At 40.7% G+C, this 16245-nt stretch overlaps 1 protein-coding gene across 2 annotated transcripts in view; it reads left to right on the top strand.

Annotated features, from left to right (window-relative positions):
• ATP10B (ATPase phospholipid transporting 10B (putative)) overlaps positions 1-16245 on the top strand; it is a 386386-nt gene that overhangs the window by 52337 nt on the left and 317804 nt on the right. For both annotated transcript variants that reach the window (XM_060416606.1, XM_027970475.3), the window contains exon 2: positions 4279-4344. The gene's annotated coding sequence lies outside the window, so the exon portion shown is untranslated. The remainder of the gene's footprint in view (positions 1-4278; positions 4345-16245) is intronic.

Below are 16245 nucleotides of genomic sequence, written 5' to 3'. Positions count from 1 at the left end.
ACAAAAAGATCTTCACAACCCGGATAATCACGATGGTGTGATCACTCATCTAGAGCCAGACATCCTGGAATGTGAAGTCAAATGGGCCTTAGAAAGCATCACTATGAACAAAGCTAGTGGAGATGATGAAATTCCAGTTGAGCTGTTTCAAATCCTGAAAGATGATGCTGTGAAAGTGCTGCACTCAACATGCCAGCAAGTTTGGAAAACTCAGCAGTGGCCACAGGACTGGAAAAGGTCACTTTTCATTCCAATCCCAAAGAAAGGCAATGCCAAGGAATGCTCAAACTACCACAAAATTGCACTCATCTCACATGCTAGTAAACTAATGCTCAAAATTCTCCAAGCCAGACTTCAGCAATACGTGAACCGTGAACTCCCTGATATTCAAGCTGGTTTTAGAAAAGGCAGAGGAACCAGAGATCAAATTGCCAACATCCACTGGATCATGGAAAAAGCAAGAGAGTTTCAGAAAAACATCTATTTCTGCTTTATTGACTATGCCAAAGCCTTTGACTGTGTGGATCACAATAAACTGTGATCCACAATTCTGAAAGAGATGGGAATACCAGGCCACCTGATCTGCCTCTTGAGAAATCTGTATGCAGGTCAGGAAGCAACAGTTAGAACTGGACATGGAACAACAGACTGGCTCCAAATAGGAAAAGGAGTATGTCAAGGCTGTATATTGTCACCCTGCTTATTTAACTTCTATGCAGAGTACATCATGAGAAACGCTGGACTGGAAGAAACACAAGCTGGAATCAAGACTGCTGGGAGAAATATCAATAACTTCAGATATGCAGATGACACCACCCTTATGGCAGAAAGTGAAGAGGAACTAAAAAGCCTCTGGATGAAAGTGAAAGAGGAGAGTGAAAAAGTTGGCTTCAACCTCAACATTCAGAAACGAAGATCATGCCATCTGGTGCCATCACTTCATGGGAAATAGATGGGGAAACAGTGGAAACAGTGTCAGACTTTATTTTGGGGGGCTCCAAAATCACTGCAGATGGTGATTGCAGCCATGAAATTAAAAGATGCTTACTCCTTGGAAGAAAAGTTATGACCAACCTAGACAGTATATTCAAAAGCAGAGACATTACTTTGCCGACTAAGGTCCGTCTAGTCAAGGCTATGGTTTTTCCAGTAGTCATGTATGGATGTGAGATTTGGACTGTGAAGAAGGCTGAGCGCTGAAGAATTGATGCTTTTGAACTGTGGTGTTGGAGAAGACTCTTGAGAGTCCCTTGGACTGCAAGGAGATCCAACCAGTCCAATCTGAAGGAGATCAGCCCTGGGATTTCTTTGGAAGGAATGATGCTAAAGCTGAAACTCCAGTACTTTGGCCACCTCATGGGAAGAGTTGACTCATTGGAAAAGACTCTGATGCTGGGAGGGATTGGGGGCAGGAGGCGAAGGGGACAACAGAGGATGAGATGGCTGGATGGCATCACGGACTCGATGGACATGAATCTGAGTGAACTCCAGGAGTTGGTGATGGACAGGGAGGCCTGGCGTGCTGCGATTCATGGGGTCGCAAAGAGTCGGACACAACTGAGCGACTGAACTGAACTGAGAAGATTTTAAGAGGAGCTTTTGTCCCAGTCCATATATCTATAGTAACTGTATGTAAGTCCAGTTCTAACTTAATGTAAAACAGTCAAATTTCACTTCAAAGAGTTCACTTCAAAGAGCAGGAAATGAAGTTCCTTTCCCTGGTCAGTTCGTTGTCAAGTATTTACTGATTTCTTATACTAAGCTCAGGGTGATGATATAGAGACTGTAATTTCCACAGAGAAGCTGCTTAAATTTCAGTTGAAAAGAGTACTATGCCACAGTTTATGTTCCAAGCAGTCTGTAATTGGTACTTAAACTGTGTTTGTGAAACAAGCCTTATTCCTTGTTCATGTATCATTTGCCACTCTGTTCTACGTCATCCTCACTCCACAACTCTCGACTGACAGCAGCTCTGCATTTCGGAAGGTTGGTGGTCATGTTAACGAGGACTGAACAAGAGAAACCACACACGTGAGCTTAAGTGCTTCCGCTGGAAGCACACAGGTCACCTCCACTGTTACATCAGTGTCATGGCCACGCATTTCTTTAAGGCGTGGGAAAGGCTGATCTTCATAAATGCCCAAAAGTACAGTACTGGTGGGCTTCCCAGGTGGCACTGGTTGTAAAGAGCTCCCCTGCCAATGCAGGAAACGCAAGAGATAACGAGTCTGATCCCTGGGCCAGGAAGATCCCCTGGAGGGCGGGCGTGACACCCCGCTCTAGTATTCTTGCCTGGAGAATCCCCAGGGACAGCGTAGCCTGGCAGGCTACAGTCCATAGGGTTGCAAAGGGTCAGACATGACTGAAGCAACTTAGCACGCATGCACAGGAGATGACTGTTGGTGACCAGGAGCGGTGACCACCACAGGATGCGATCACAGAAGCGGAGAGAACAGCAGGGAGCAGGCAAGAGAAGATGTAGCCTGGACTCAAACAGGAGAGACGGAAGAAATGAATAGATTTTAGAGACAAGCGGCAGTCACAGAGAATTCTGTATCTGCTGGCAATCTGTCTTAATGTCTTATTCTTAAAAAAAAAAAAAAAAAGCTAAACAAACAATCAAAATAATCAGACAAAATGGAGAGATGTTGGTCAAATGGTACAAACTTCTACTTATAAGGTGAAGAAATTCTGAAGATTGAACTTACAGCATGGTGACTGTAGTTAATAATATATTATTAATTACTTGAAAGTCACCAGGAGAGTAGATCTTAAATGTTTTCACCACACACACACAAAAAGGTAATTAAGTGAAGTGATGGGTATGTTAACTGGCTTGGTTATGATTATCACTTGTATATGTATATCAAATCATTTTGTGTGTCTTAAATATAGACAATTTTTATTTGAGGTACAAGGTCAGTTGTACCTCAAAACTATTTTTTAAAAAGTGATCATAAAGAATCCAAAAGGAGGTGGACAAATGAAAACAAAGAAATGTGGGAAGGCTTCTTGGGAAAAATATAAAAATTGTCTATCTGTAAAATCAGCGTTCACAAACAAATATGTGCATTTTTATTTTGTGCTTGCAAACTGCAGCAGATGCTATTTCTGCTCTTTATTTTATTGCCCATAAATAAGCTACTTTGGATTCTCCAGGCAAGAACACTGGAGTGGGTTGCCATTTCCTTCTCCAATGCATGAAAGTGAAAAGTGAAAGTGAAGTCGTTTAGTCGTGTCCAACCCTTAGCGACCCCATGGACTGCAGCCCACCAGGCTCCTCCATCCATGGGATTCTCCAGGCAAGAGTACTGGAGTGGGGTGCCCTTGCCTTCTCCAATGGCTATCATAACAATGGTTAAGCTGTATTTAGAGTTCAAAGAGTACCACACCCTCTACATGCATTACCTATGAATTAGATAATGGTGCTGTCCCACATTATACATGAGGTCATTAAGTCTTATTGTGTAAACTAATTTGACTAAGACCAGCCAACCCACTCCTGTGTTCTTGCCTCGAGAATCCCAGGGACGGGGGAGCCTGGTTGGCTGCCGTCTCTGGGGTCACACAGAGTTGGACACGACTGAAGCGACTTAGCAGCAGCAGCAGCCAGTAAGATGGTAAGATTTGAACCCAGAACTGTTTAAACAGTCCTGTCTCCTAACTATGATCATACTCTGCCTCATTGATCTCCAATGAAATTAGACAGGTGACAGTTTATTAACAATTTGTGCTTCATTTAAGTCTGTGGTTATTCTCCAGAGTGACACTGTAGAAACCTAATTTTACCAGATGACAAAATTTGAGCTATACTCGTGAAATTCTCAGACATAATAACCAAAGTTCATGTCAATTGAAATTAAGAAAGAAAATCTGAATAATAGAAATTCCACTGAAGTATAAGGAGAATGGGGAATATGTGCTGTGAAATCCCAGAGCAAGTGGCAAGTCATTCTGGAAATTGTGGCATTCAAAAGCTCAAACATTGAAAATCAAAAATATGGAACAGCGTATAGTCCATGGTGTCTTTTAACTGAGACTTCATGATGTGAATGACACTGTCAGTGTGTGGGGATAGAAAGGTGATGCACAAATCAAGCTCTCTATTGTATGTGTGCAAAGAATGAGAATGAGCATTCACTGAATGCCAGACCCTGTGCAGAGAATAGAAAATATTGTATGTTGAGTGTGTATAAAAGCAATTATTATGATGTAAGCCATAGTGAATCAGTCCTTCATCTCCTGAAATGAGATTTTTCTTTATCTTTGTCATTACAGAAATTGACACAAATTATTTAAAAGAAGAAAAGCAACACCATTACCATAGTTGACGTCCTGTGTTTGGTAAGCTTCTGTTTTTAGATATTTCTTTCCATATGGTTTTGTTTTAGAAGTACGTTTATAATATATAGCTGTTAATATAATGTTATAATATATATTTGTTGCTTGCGCCTGTTTTTAAAATCCCTGACTTCTTTTTAATTAGATAATCCTCTTTTCTGTGAATAATATATTCAGTGTGGTTTAAAAGACGTTGGCACAGAGAATGTATTGCTGTATGAGCTGGTGGAGTTGGGTACCCAATCCAGAATGAACGAATCAGAGGTTTTCCTGAGACTTTGGCAAGATAAAATGTGTCAGGAAAGCCTTTCTAATGAGGCTTCTGGGTTGAGTCAGTATGAGTCTGGAGTTTACAAAGGCCAACTGGCCACCACATGGAGAAAGCCTGCTTAAAACATGCAATGGAGCCCTTGGGTCTCAGGACATTCCAGTTCTGTGAGCCAGTAAATTTTTCTTTTTTGCTAAAGAAGATAGGTAGAAAACAGCTGGGTAGGAAGACAGTGGTCATGTGACCACATTGAGACAGGGTGAAGTGGCAAAAGTACATTTGATTGGAAGTTACAAGATAGTCCTGGTGGCAACCTTGACTCATGACCCTACTTAACTTCCCTGAGTCTTTGTCTCCTTTATCTGTGATATGCTAATATTGGATTACTTAAAACCTAAGGCCTGTTTCATTTTAAGTTGTTATTCCAAGTTCATTGCTTTAACTCTATTTTGTTTACCCATTCTGTGTATTGTTCAATAGTTTACATCTGCTAATCCCGGACTTCCAATCCATGCCTCTCCTGCCTACCTACTTGGCAACCATATCTGTTCTCTACGTCTGTTGAGTCAGTTTCTGTTTTGTAGATAAATCCATCTGCATCTTATTTTAAATTCTACGTAAAAGTGATATCATGGTATTTGTCTTTCTCTGTCTGACTTGGCTTAGTATAATAATTTCTGGGTCCATCATATTTCTATTAATGGCGTTATTTCACTCTTTTTAATGGCTGAGTAGTACTCCATTGTATATAGGTACTATATATTCTTTATGCATTTATCTACTGGTGGATATTTAGGTTGCTTCTCTGTGTTGGCTATTTTAAATAGCGCTGCTATGAACATAAGGATGCATATATCTTTTCAAATTACAGTTCCTCGATATATGCCCAGGAAAGGGCTTGCTGAATCTTAGGGCAACTCTATTTTTAGCTTTCTTAAGGAACCTCCATATTTTTTTCCATAGTGGGTGCACCAATTTGCATTCCCAACAACAGTGTAGGAAGGTTCGTTTTTCTCCATACCCTTTCCAGCATTTTTCATTTTTAGACTTTTTAATGATAGCCATTCTGACTGGTATGGGGTGGTGACTTATTGTAGTTTTGATCTGCATCAAAAATAAAGATGAAACCTCACACTAAGACTGAAAATTGAAAGATGTGTTTATTACTTATTGGATACAGGCATAAAAAGACTAGTGCTATATTAACAAGAAGAGTGCTTGTTCATATATTGTGACCAGTGCCGTGTATTGGCAAGTGAATCCTCCTACTTACCTACTAGTCTACTTACCTGTCATCAGCTGATTTTACTGCCAGCATACCCAGATATTAACATGTGGGTTTCCCTGAATGTGAATAGCCACCATTTGTAAGCTCTGGAGATATCACATATCCAGCTATGTGTCTCTCTTAGAAGATCCTAGACATACGCAAAGATGTTTATGTGACTTGTAAGCAGTTTTGCTTTTTATTATTAGCCTAGACTGGTGCCTCCTTAGCAGTTCATTTCCTGGGAACCTCTAGTTAATTTGCCATGTAAACAGAGAGAACTTGAAAATGTAATAGGTATGTCAGAAAGTTTGACAATCTAAAATTTGCAACTTTCAGCTTCTAACATTCTCCCCTAAATCTGACCAATGATGTACTGAAATTAAACATGCTTGCAAAATTTTATACAGTTTCTCTTTTCCCAATTATGCTTAAAAAGAGAACTTTTGCTCCTATTTAGAATAATGAAATGCAAAAGTCCAATCTGTTGTGTATTGGCTGATCCAATGGAAGGAGCGCTGGGCTAGAATATTAATTACCTCTGTCACTTCTTTGTGCTTGTACTATTAAAGTAATTTCTTGATTGTTCTGGCTTCAATATTTCCCTCTAATGATTCATTCTAACTAGCATCAAATATATTTTCAAAATTGACAGGTGTCTCCCTATCACCATCCCAGTTAAAAGCCCCCCATGGGCTGCATACTGCCTCTAGAATTAATAATAATTGCAGTAGTAACATTAATAATCATGGCAGCCAACACTCACTGGATTTACTCTATGCTAAACACTATGTGATGTACTTTATATGTACTTCCTTAATCTTCACAGTAACTGAAGTTCATGGTTGTAGAAACTGGGGCCAAAAATGTTAGGCAATTTACCCAAGATCATATAGCTAATGCGTGATGTAACTAAGACCCAAACTCACATCTGTCTGACTAAAGTTTATTCTCTCAGTCATGATATTATTCTGCCTCTTCTTCCTACCGAAAGACAGATTCCTTGGCAAGTCTTTCCTAGAATGGAAACCTTTCATTTGTTCACATAACTCTTGTATTAGTCTTGGATACACACTCTTTTCTCCAGTTCAGTTTCCTCTTTTTTAAAAGCCATAGTCCTTCTTTAAGCTCTTTGGTTTTTTCATTTCTCCAAACTTTCCCACTTTTGTTCTTTGTTTTCATGTCTGGGTATTGCACCCATCCTTGGCATCCTCAGTCATTCAGTGAACAGGTCATTATTACTAAGCACCTGCTGGTCAGTGACTATTCCTGTCTTCCATAAATTCACTGAGTAGTGGTAGCTTCAAATATATGCATAGGGGATCCATTCCATAATGGCCGTAGCTGAAAAAGATGAAAACAGCCCTATTCCAGAGCCTGGTACTTAAAAATTTTTGGTAAAGAATCAAATTCCTAATCATCTCATTGAATCTCATACCTTTAGGAGTAATCTTATTCTACCAAGCACAGTATAAGCTGCTTGAGCATTAAACAAAGCCCTATGTGTCTTTAGTATCACTTTTTTGTAGGAAACCAACTTAAAGGTTTTAAGTCCCATCTACTTTTTCTAAAGAATTTCTGTGTGGTGTGTGTGCATTAAGTAATATGACTGTCTAGATCTGTGTTGTTGTTCAGTCGCAAAGTCCTGTTCAGCTCTTTGCAACCCCATGGACTATCGCACACCAGGCTTCCCTGTCCTTCGCTATCCCCCAGAGCTTTCTCAGGCTCATGTCCATTGAGTCAGTGATGCCATCCAACCATTTCATCCTCTTGTCACCCCCTTCTTTTCATGCCCTCAATCTTTCCCAGCATCGGGGTCTTTTCCAGTGAGTTGGCTCTTCACATCAGGTAGCCAAAGTATTGGAGCTTCAGCTCCAGCATCAGTCCTTCCAGTGAATATTCAGCATTGATTTCCTTTAGAATTGACTGGTTTGATCTCCCCGCTGTCCAAGGGACTCAAGAATCTTCCCCAGCACCACAATTTGAAAGCATCAGTTCTGCGCTCACACTTTTGTGTTGGTCTAACTCTCACATATGTACATGACTACTGGAGAAACTATAGCTTTGACTAGAGGGACCTTTGTCAGCAAATGATGTCTGTTTTTTAATATGCCATCTAGGTTTGTCATAGCTTTTCTTGCAAGGAGAAAGCGTCTTTTAATTTTGCGGCTGCAGTCACCATCCACGGTGATTTTGAAACCCAAAAAATAAGTCTGTCACTGTTTCCATTGTTTCCCCACCTATTTGCCATGAAGTGATGGAACTGGATGCCATGATCTTAGGTTTTTGAATGCTGAGTTTCAAACCAGCTTTTTCACACTCTTTTTTTTAACCCTCACCCTCATCAAGAGGCTCTTCTAGTTCCTCTTCACTTTCTGCTATTAGTGGTTTCATCTCCATATTTGAAGTTGTTGATGTTTCTCCTGGCAATCTTGACTCCTGCTTGTTACTTATCCAGCCTGATATTTTGCATGATGTATCTGCAGGGAAATTAAATAAGCAGGATGTCAATATAAAGCCTTGACGTACTCCTTTCCCAATTTTGACCAAGTCCATTGTTCTGTGTCTGGTTCTCACTGCTGTTTCTTGACCTACATCCAGATCTGTGTGTATACTTGCAAACATATTGACAGTTATTGTGCTGAAGGATAGGAGTACTGGAATTGTTGCTGTTGTTAAGGATTGAGACTAAGAGCCTCTGATGGGTATGTGACTTTGATAAATATTGTCTCTAGGGATAGAAATAATGATTTCTGCCTTTTACTTCATAGAATTATTCAGTTCAGTTCACTTGCTCAATCATGTCCGACTCTTTGAGACCCCATGAACCATAGCATGCCAGGCCTCCCTGTCCATCACCAACTCCTGGAGTTTACCCAAACTCATGTCCATCAAGTTGGTGATGCCATCCAGCCATCTCATCCTCTGTCATCCCCTTCTCCTCCTGCCCTCAGTCCCTCCCAGCATCAAGGTCTTTTCCAATGAGTCAACTCTTTGCATGAGGTGGCCAAAGTACTGGAGTTTCAGCTTCAACATCAGTTATTCCAATGAACTGGTTGGATCTCCTTGCAGTCCATGGGACTTTCAAGAGTCTTCTCCAACACCACAGTTCAAAAGCATCAATTCTTCGGCACTCAGCCTTCTTCACAGTCCATCTCTCATATCCATAACAGACCACTGGAAAAACCATAGCCTTGACTAGATGGACCTTTGTTGGCAAAATAATGTCTCTGCTTTTGAATATGCTGTCTAGGTTAGTCACAATTTTCCTTTCAGGGAGTAAGCGTCTTTTAATTTCATGGCTGCAATCACCATCTGCAGTGATTTTGGAGCCTAAAATAAAGTCAGACACTGTTTCCACTGTTTCCCATCTATTTCCCATGAAGTGATGGGACCAGATGGCATGATCTTCATTTTCTGAATGTTGAGCTTTAAGTCAACTTTTTCACTCTCCTCTTTCACTTTCATCAAGAGGCTTTTGAGTTCCTCTTCCCTTTCTGCCATAAGGGTGGTGTCATCTGCATATCTGAGTTTATTGAGATTTCTCCTGACAATCTTGATTCCAGCTTGTGCTCCTTCCAGCCAGCGTTTCTCATGATGTACTCTGCATAGAAGTTAAATAAGCAGGGTGACAATATACAGCCTTGACATACTCCTTTTCCTATTTGGAACCAGTCTGTCGTTCCATGTCCAGTTCTAACTGTTTCTTCCTGACCTGCATATATATTTCTCAAGAGGCAGGTCAGGTGGTCTGTATTCCCATCTCTTTCAGAATTGTCCACAGTTTATTGTGATCCACACAGTCAAAGGCTTTGGCATAGTCAATAAAGCAGAAATAGATGTTTTTTCTAGAACTCTCTTGCTTTTTCCATGATCCAGTGGATGTTGGCAATTTGATCTCTGGTTCCTCTGCCTTTTCTAAAACCAGCTTGAACATCTGGAAGTTCACAGTTCACGTATTGCTGAAGCCTGGCTTGGAGAATTTTGAGCATTACTTTACTAGCGTGTGCTGCTGCTGCTGCAAAGTCGCTTCAGTCATGTCTGACTCTTGTGACCCCATAGACGGCAGCCCACCAGGTTCCCCCCGGCCCTGGGATTCTCCAGGCAAGAACACTGGAGTGGGTTGCCATTTCCTTCTCCAATGCATGAAAGTGAAAAGTGAAAGTGAAGTCGCTCAGTCATGTCCGACTCAGCGACCCCATGGACTGCAGCCCACCAGGCTCCTCTGTCCATGGAATTTTCCAGGCAAGAGTATTGAGATGAGTGCAATTGTGCAGTAGTTTGAGCATTCTTTGGCATTGCCTTTCTTTGGGATTGGAATGAAAACTGACCTTTTCCAGTCCTATGCACACTGCTGAGTTTTCCAAATTTGCTGGCATATTGAGTGCAGCCCTTTTACAGCATCATCTTTCAGGATTTGAAATAGCTCCTCTGGAATGCCATCACCTCCACTAGCTTTGTTCACAGTAATGTTTCTAAGGTCCACTTGACTTCACATTCCAGGATGGCTGGCTCTAGATGAGTGATCACACCATCGTGATTATCTGGGTTGTGAAGATCTTTTTGTACAGTTCTTCTGTGTATTCTTACCCCCTCTTCTTAATATCTTCTGCTTCTGTTAGGTCCATACCATTTATGTCCTTTATTGAGCCCATCTTTGCATGAAATGTTCCCTTGGTATCTCTGATTTTCTTGAAGAGATCTCTAGTCTTTCTCATTCTGTTGTTTTCCTCTATTTCTTTGCATTGATCGCTGAGGAAGGCTTTCTTATCTCTCCTTGCTATTCTTTGGAACTCTGCATTCAAATGGGAATATCTTTCCCTTTCTCCTTTGCTTTTCACTTCTCTTCTTTTCACAGCTATTTGTAAGGCCTCCTCAGACAGCCATTGTGCTTTTTTGCATTTCTTTTCCATGGGGATGGTCTTGATCCCTGCCTCATGTACAATGTCATGAACCTCCATCCATAGTTCATCAGGCACTCTGTCTATCAGATCTAGTCCCTTAAATCTATTTCTCACTTCCACTATAATCATAATGGACTTGATTTAGGTCATACCTAAATGGTCTAGTGGTTTTCCCTACTTTCTTCAATTTAAGTCTGAATTTGGTAATAAGGAGTTCATGATCTGAGCCACAGTCAGCTCCTGGTCTTGTTTTTGCTAACTGTATAGAGTTTTTCCAACTGTGGCTGCAAAGAATATAATCAATCTGATTTCGGTGTTGGCCATCTGGTGATGTCCATGTGTAGAGTCTTCTCTTGTGTTGTTGGAAGAGGGTGTTTGCTATGACCAGCGCGTTCTCTTGGCAAAACTCTATTAGTCTTTGCCCTGCTTCATTCCACATTCCAAGGCCAAATTTGCCTGTTACTCCAGGTGTTTCTTGACTTCCTACTTTTGCACTCCAGTCCCCTATAATGAAAAGGACATCTTTTTTGGGTGTTAGTTCTGAAAGGTCTTGTAGGTCTTCATAGAACCTTTCAACTTCAGCTTCTTCAGCATTACTGGTTGGGGCATAGGCTTGGATTACCGAGATATTGAATGGTTTGCCTTGGAGATGAAGAGAGATCATTCTGTCGTTTTTGAGATTGCATCCAAGTACTGCATTTTGGACTCTTCTGTTGATCATCATGGCTACTCCATTTCTTCTGAGGGATTCCTGCCTGCCGTAGTAGATATAATGGTCATCTGAGTTAAATTCACCCATTCCAGTCCATTTTAGTTCACTGATTCCTAGAATGTCGACATTCACTCTTGCCGTCTCCTGTTTGACCACTTCCAATTTGCCTTGATTCATGCACCTAACATTCCAGGTTCCTATGCTATATTGCTCTTTACAGCATCAGACCTTGTTTCTATCACCAGTCACATCCACAGCTGATTATTGTTTTTGCTTTGGCTCCATCCCTTCATTCTTTCTGGAGTTATTTCTCCACTAATCTCCAGTAGCATATTGGGCACCTACCGCCCCAGGGAGTTCCTCTTTCAGTATCCTATCATTTTACCTTTTCATACTGTTCATGGGGTTCTGAAGGCAAGAATACTGAAGTGGTTTGCCATTCCCTTCCTCAGTGGACCACATTCTGTCAGACCTCTCCACCATAACTTGTCCATCTTGGGTGGCCCCACATGGCATGGCTTAGTTTCACTGAATTATTTCATAGAATTATTATGTTAAGCCAGTTGGGTAACTGACATCAAAGACTTTATAAAGTATATCTTATATCAGTGATTCTCACAGTGTGGTGTGAGGACCCCCAAGAGTGTTCCTGTGTCAGAGTTCAGCCAGAGGAACAGAACCACTATGTTTTATACGCACACACAGACACACACACACACACACACACATAGAGAGAGAGAATTTATTGATTTGTTGCAAGTATTGGCTTACATGATTGGTGGGCTAGCTATGCAAGTATGACATTCATAGGGAAGGCCATTAGCTGGCCTGCTGGAATTCTCAAGTATGAGTTGAAACTGCTGTTTATAGATGGCATTTGTTCTTCTTCTTCTGAGAAGACACAGCTGTGTTTCCAAGTCCTTTCAACTGACTGAATCAGGCCCTATTTTGGATGGACTGATTATGGACTTTAGTCACGCCTACAAAAATACCTCCACACCACCTAGACTAGTCCCTGGTTGAATAAACAGACACTGTAGCATAGGCAAGTCAACACATAAAGGTAACCACAGTTCTCAAAGCTCTTTTGGGGGCCCGTGAGTGCTCCGCCTTATAACTATGTATAAGGCTGGATTTTCTTGTATTTCAAGCAGAACAACGTGATGCAACAGAACGAATGGATAAATGCATGTGAGAATGCAGATGTCTTCTATGAATCCAAATAACTAATAAGATTTAGAAAAGTTCTCACTAATTATTTTAAAGAAATGAATAAATAATTTGGATTTTTCTAATTTTAAATTTCTAATACAGTAAGTGTAGATGGATATAGCATGCATAAACAAAAAACCCTAAATAATTTTTAAGAGTAAAAAGGCATACTGGTTCCCAAGCTTCTTTTGTGACCTTCTAATGACTTGATCTGACAGTATAAAATATCCATTTGAACTTTGTTTCTCACTTTCAATATCACTATGCAGTATTTTATTCTAAAACTAATTTTATATAGATCTCAGTAAATTATGCTTACCAAGTTTCCTTAAGTGATGGTCAAAATATTTATTTGGGAACTATTTTATTCATGTTTTATGTATCAAAAATTATTAAGCTAACAAAATGGGTAGGACAGGAATTGTGGTGGCTTTCCATCCCAGTGGGTTAACAGTGAGTCATTTTTTACTATTTAGTCACCTTGTGAGTAACCAGAAAAACTGAAAGAAAAAGAAAAACAAAGTCGTCCAAAAGTCATAATTGTAATTAACACAAACATAGCCAAAAGATGGTACAAAAGTGACTGAATGAAAATCAATCTAGGCAACACTGCATACATTGCAAAAGACACTATCATTATATAGGGTCACCCTAAAGAGGAAAGTAAAAGAAGAGTATGATTTTTTTTTAAGACAGAAGTTGCAAGCTAAGATTGTGATCAGGACCAGACAGGTAATATAACCTCCAGAAGCAGTTCAGCTGAGGAATGGGGCTGCTCATGCCCTGTCCAGACAGCACCATTCAGCAATGGACAGCTCTTGACTGATGAGAAACAACCCACAGTTGTCAGTTCTTTGGCTAGTTGAGTTCCACACACACACACACACAAAAATCTGTATTATTATGAGAAGCATCCCAATGTTTAACACTGCCAGTGAATCTAAAATTTAAGTCTGTGCAGACCAAATGAAATATTTGTGCAGGTAATTACCACTCTGTCGCATCTGGTTTAGGAACACTGCATATCACATAAATTACTTGATGACAAACGACCGAGAACTCATCATCCACTGAGGTTTTCTGTAGTTACTGCTGTTTTTCAGCTGAGCCTGCCCTTGCCCCCTCAATACTTCTTACTATAAAGGCTTTTCGTCATTATTTTGTCTTTGCTTTTGAAAATTATTTCAGAAATCAAATTAATTGCTAGCAACCCAGCCTAAGACTTCATACTCCTTCAAAGTGCTCATCTTTAGAAGTTTGTTCAATAACTGTCTAGAGAAAGAGCAAAGCCTAGGTTGCAGAAAGGTAAACAAAACTCACCAAACTCATTTAGTCAGTGATTCAGTTCTGTGGTTAGCTTGACCCAGCACCTCAGGAATTTAGGGAACAGTTTTTTTTTTTTTTTAATTAAAATTTACTTCATTTTAATTGGAGGATAATTGCTTTATGACATTCTGCTGTTTTCTGCCACATATTGACATGAACCAGACATAGGTAAACATATGTCCCCTCTCTCATGAACCTCGCTCCCACCCCTCCAGATTGTCACAGAGCACCTGATTTGATCTCTCTGCTCAGAGAACATTTAAGGCAGAATTTCTCAACCTCAGCACTATTGACATTTTGGGCCCGGTAATTCTTCATCATAAGAGGATGTTCTGTGCAGTGTCGGATGTTTATCAGCATCTCTGGGCTCTGTTCACCAGATGCCAGTGGTTTCCCCGTCACAGTATGATGGTCAAAGATGTCTCCAGACAGCACCGAAAGTCCTCTGTTGGGGGGAGGGGGTGGGCAAAGTCGCCTCTTTTTGAGAATACTGATTTAGGAGGAGTGTCCATGCCTGGCCCTTGAGGGCATCTTACCTCTTTCTCAGGCTGCTTATACTGTATTCTTCCCAAGGGGAGGGCTGGTAAATGAACCATGTTCCATCATGTTACATCTCCAGAGATGTAACTGTCCTGGGCTACTGCCCTGTGGTCCATCGCCATACTTCAGTCCTGAAGGCACTAGTTTCACGGTTAGTCTCTCCTGTAACTAACTCCTCCTCATGATCTTGTTATTACTCAGTACTTCTTCCAACGCTTGTTCATTAGTCCTCAACCAGTGTTGCATCTGGTTAACCAGCTAAAAGGCCTCAAGTTATTTTCCATTCCAAGCACTTAAAACATTACTCGGCATCCGGTCCCATCACTTCATGGGAAATAGATGGGGAAACAGTGTCAGACTTTATTTTTGCAGGCTCCAAAATCACTGCAGATGGTGACTGCAGCCATGAAATTAAAAGATGCTTACTCCTTGGAAGAAAAGTTATGACCAACCTAGATAGCATATTCAAAAGCAGAGACATTACTTTGCCAACTAAGGTCCATCTAGTCAAGGCTATGGTTTTTCCTGTGGTCATGTATGGATGTGACAGTTGGACTATGAAGAAGGCTGAGTGCCAAAGAATTGATGCCTTTGAACTGTGGTATTGGAGAAGACTCTTGAGAGTCCCTTGGACTGCAAGGAGATCCAACGAGTCCATTCTGAAGGAGATCAGCCCTGGGATTTCTTTGGAAGGACTGATGCTAAAGCTGAAACTCCAATACTTTGGCCACTTCACGTGAAGAGTTGACTCATTGGAAAAGACTCTGATGCTGGGAGGGATTGGGGGCAGGAGGAGAAGGGGACGACAGAAGATGAGATGGCTGGATGGCATCACTGACTCGATGGACATGAATCTGAGTGAACTCTGGGAGTTGGTGATGGACAGGGAGGCCTGGTGCACCGCGATTCATGGGATCGCAAAGAGTCGGACACGACTGAGCGATTTAACTGAACTGAACTGCTTGTTCAGTGATGATTTGTCTAGACCTTTGACTTTCTCTTGACTAAAATCAAGACAAATAAGCACTGACTTATCAAAGTGACTACAAGATTTTTCCCTGTAACTACTTCTGTTAACATATGAAGAATTTTATGAGTGTTTTTTTTATAGGAATCATCAAGTCAAACTGTTAAGGATATTCTGGAATTAAAAGAGTCTAATTATGTAGATTACTTACCCCAGTGCTTGGCACAGAGTAACCACTCATTAATAGTTACAGTTACCACCAGTAAAATTTACACAGCATGGAGTAAATAATGGGCCTTAAGCATATGAAATTTATCCTGGTTGTGTGGTATGGGTGGGTGGGAGATGAAGAAACAAAAGTTTCTGTCAACCACTGCTTCTTGCTTTGACAGATGGATACTTTACCACTGAGCCACCTGGGAAACCCCAACTATTGCCTCTTAGTTGGTGATTTGGGGCTACAAGAATATAAGGGCTAAACCATGACAAACTCTAAAAATTATACATGAAGAGCATGATGCATCCAATGAGAAATCCAGATACAAAAATGATTAATTCACTTAAGTGTAGAAAAGTTGATGGCAGGAAAAAGGAACTACATAAAATGCTGTCATGTGTGATCTTTTAGCATGATTTATTGAGAAATTCCAGCAGCCAGATGAAAGAAATATAGCCTCTCTAGCAAAAACTGAACAGAGTCTCTGCTAT

The sequence above is a fragment of the Ovis aries genome, chromosome 5, assembly GCF_016772045.2.
Source record: "Ovis aries strain OAR_USU_Benz2616 breed Rambouillet chromosome 5, ARS-UI_Ramb_v3.0, whole genome shotgun sequence".
Classification (NCBI taxonomy): domain Eukaryota; kingdom Metazoa; phylum Chordata; class Mammalia; order Artiodactyla; family Bovidae; genus Ovis; species Ovis aries.
Note: the sequence above shows the minus strand (reverse complement) of the source record. Positions and strands in the feature narration are given on the sequence as shown.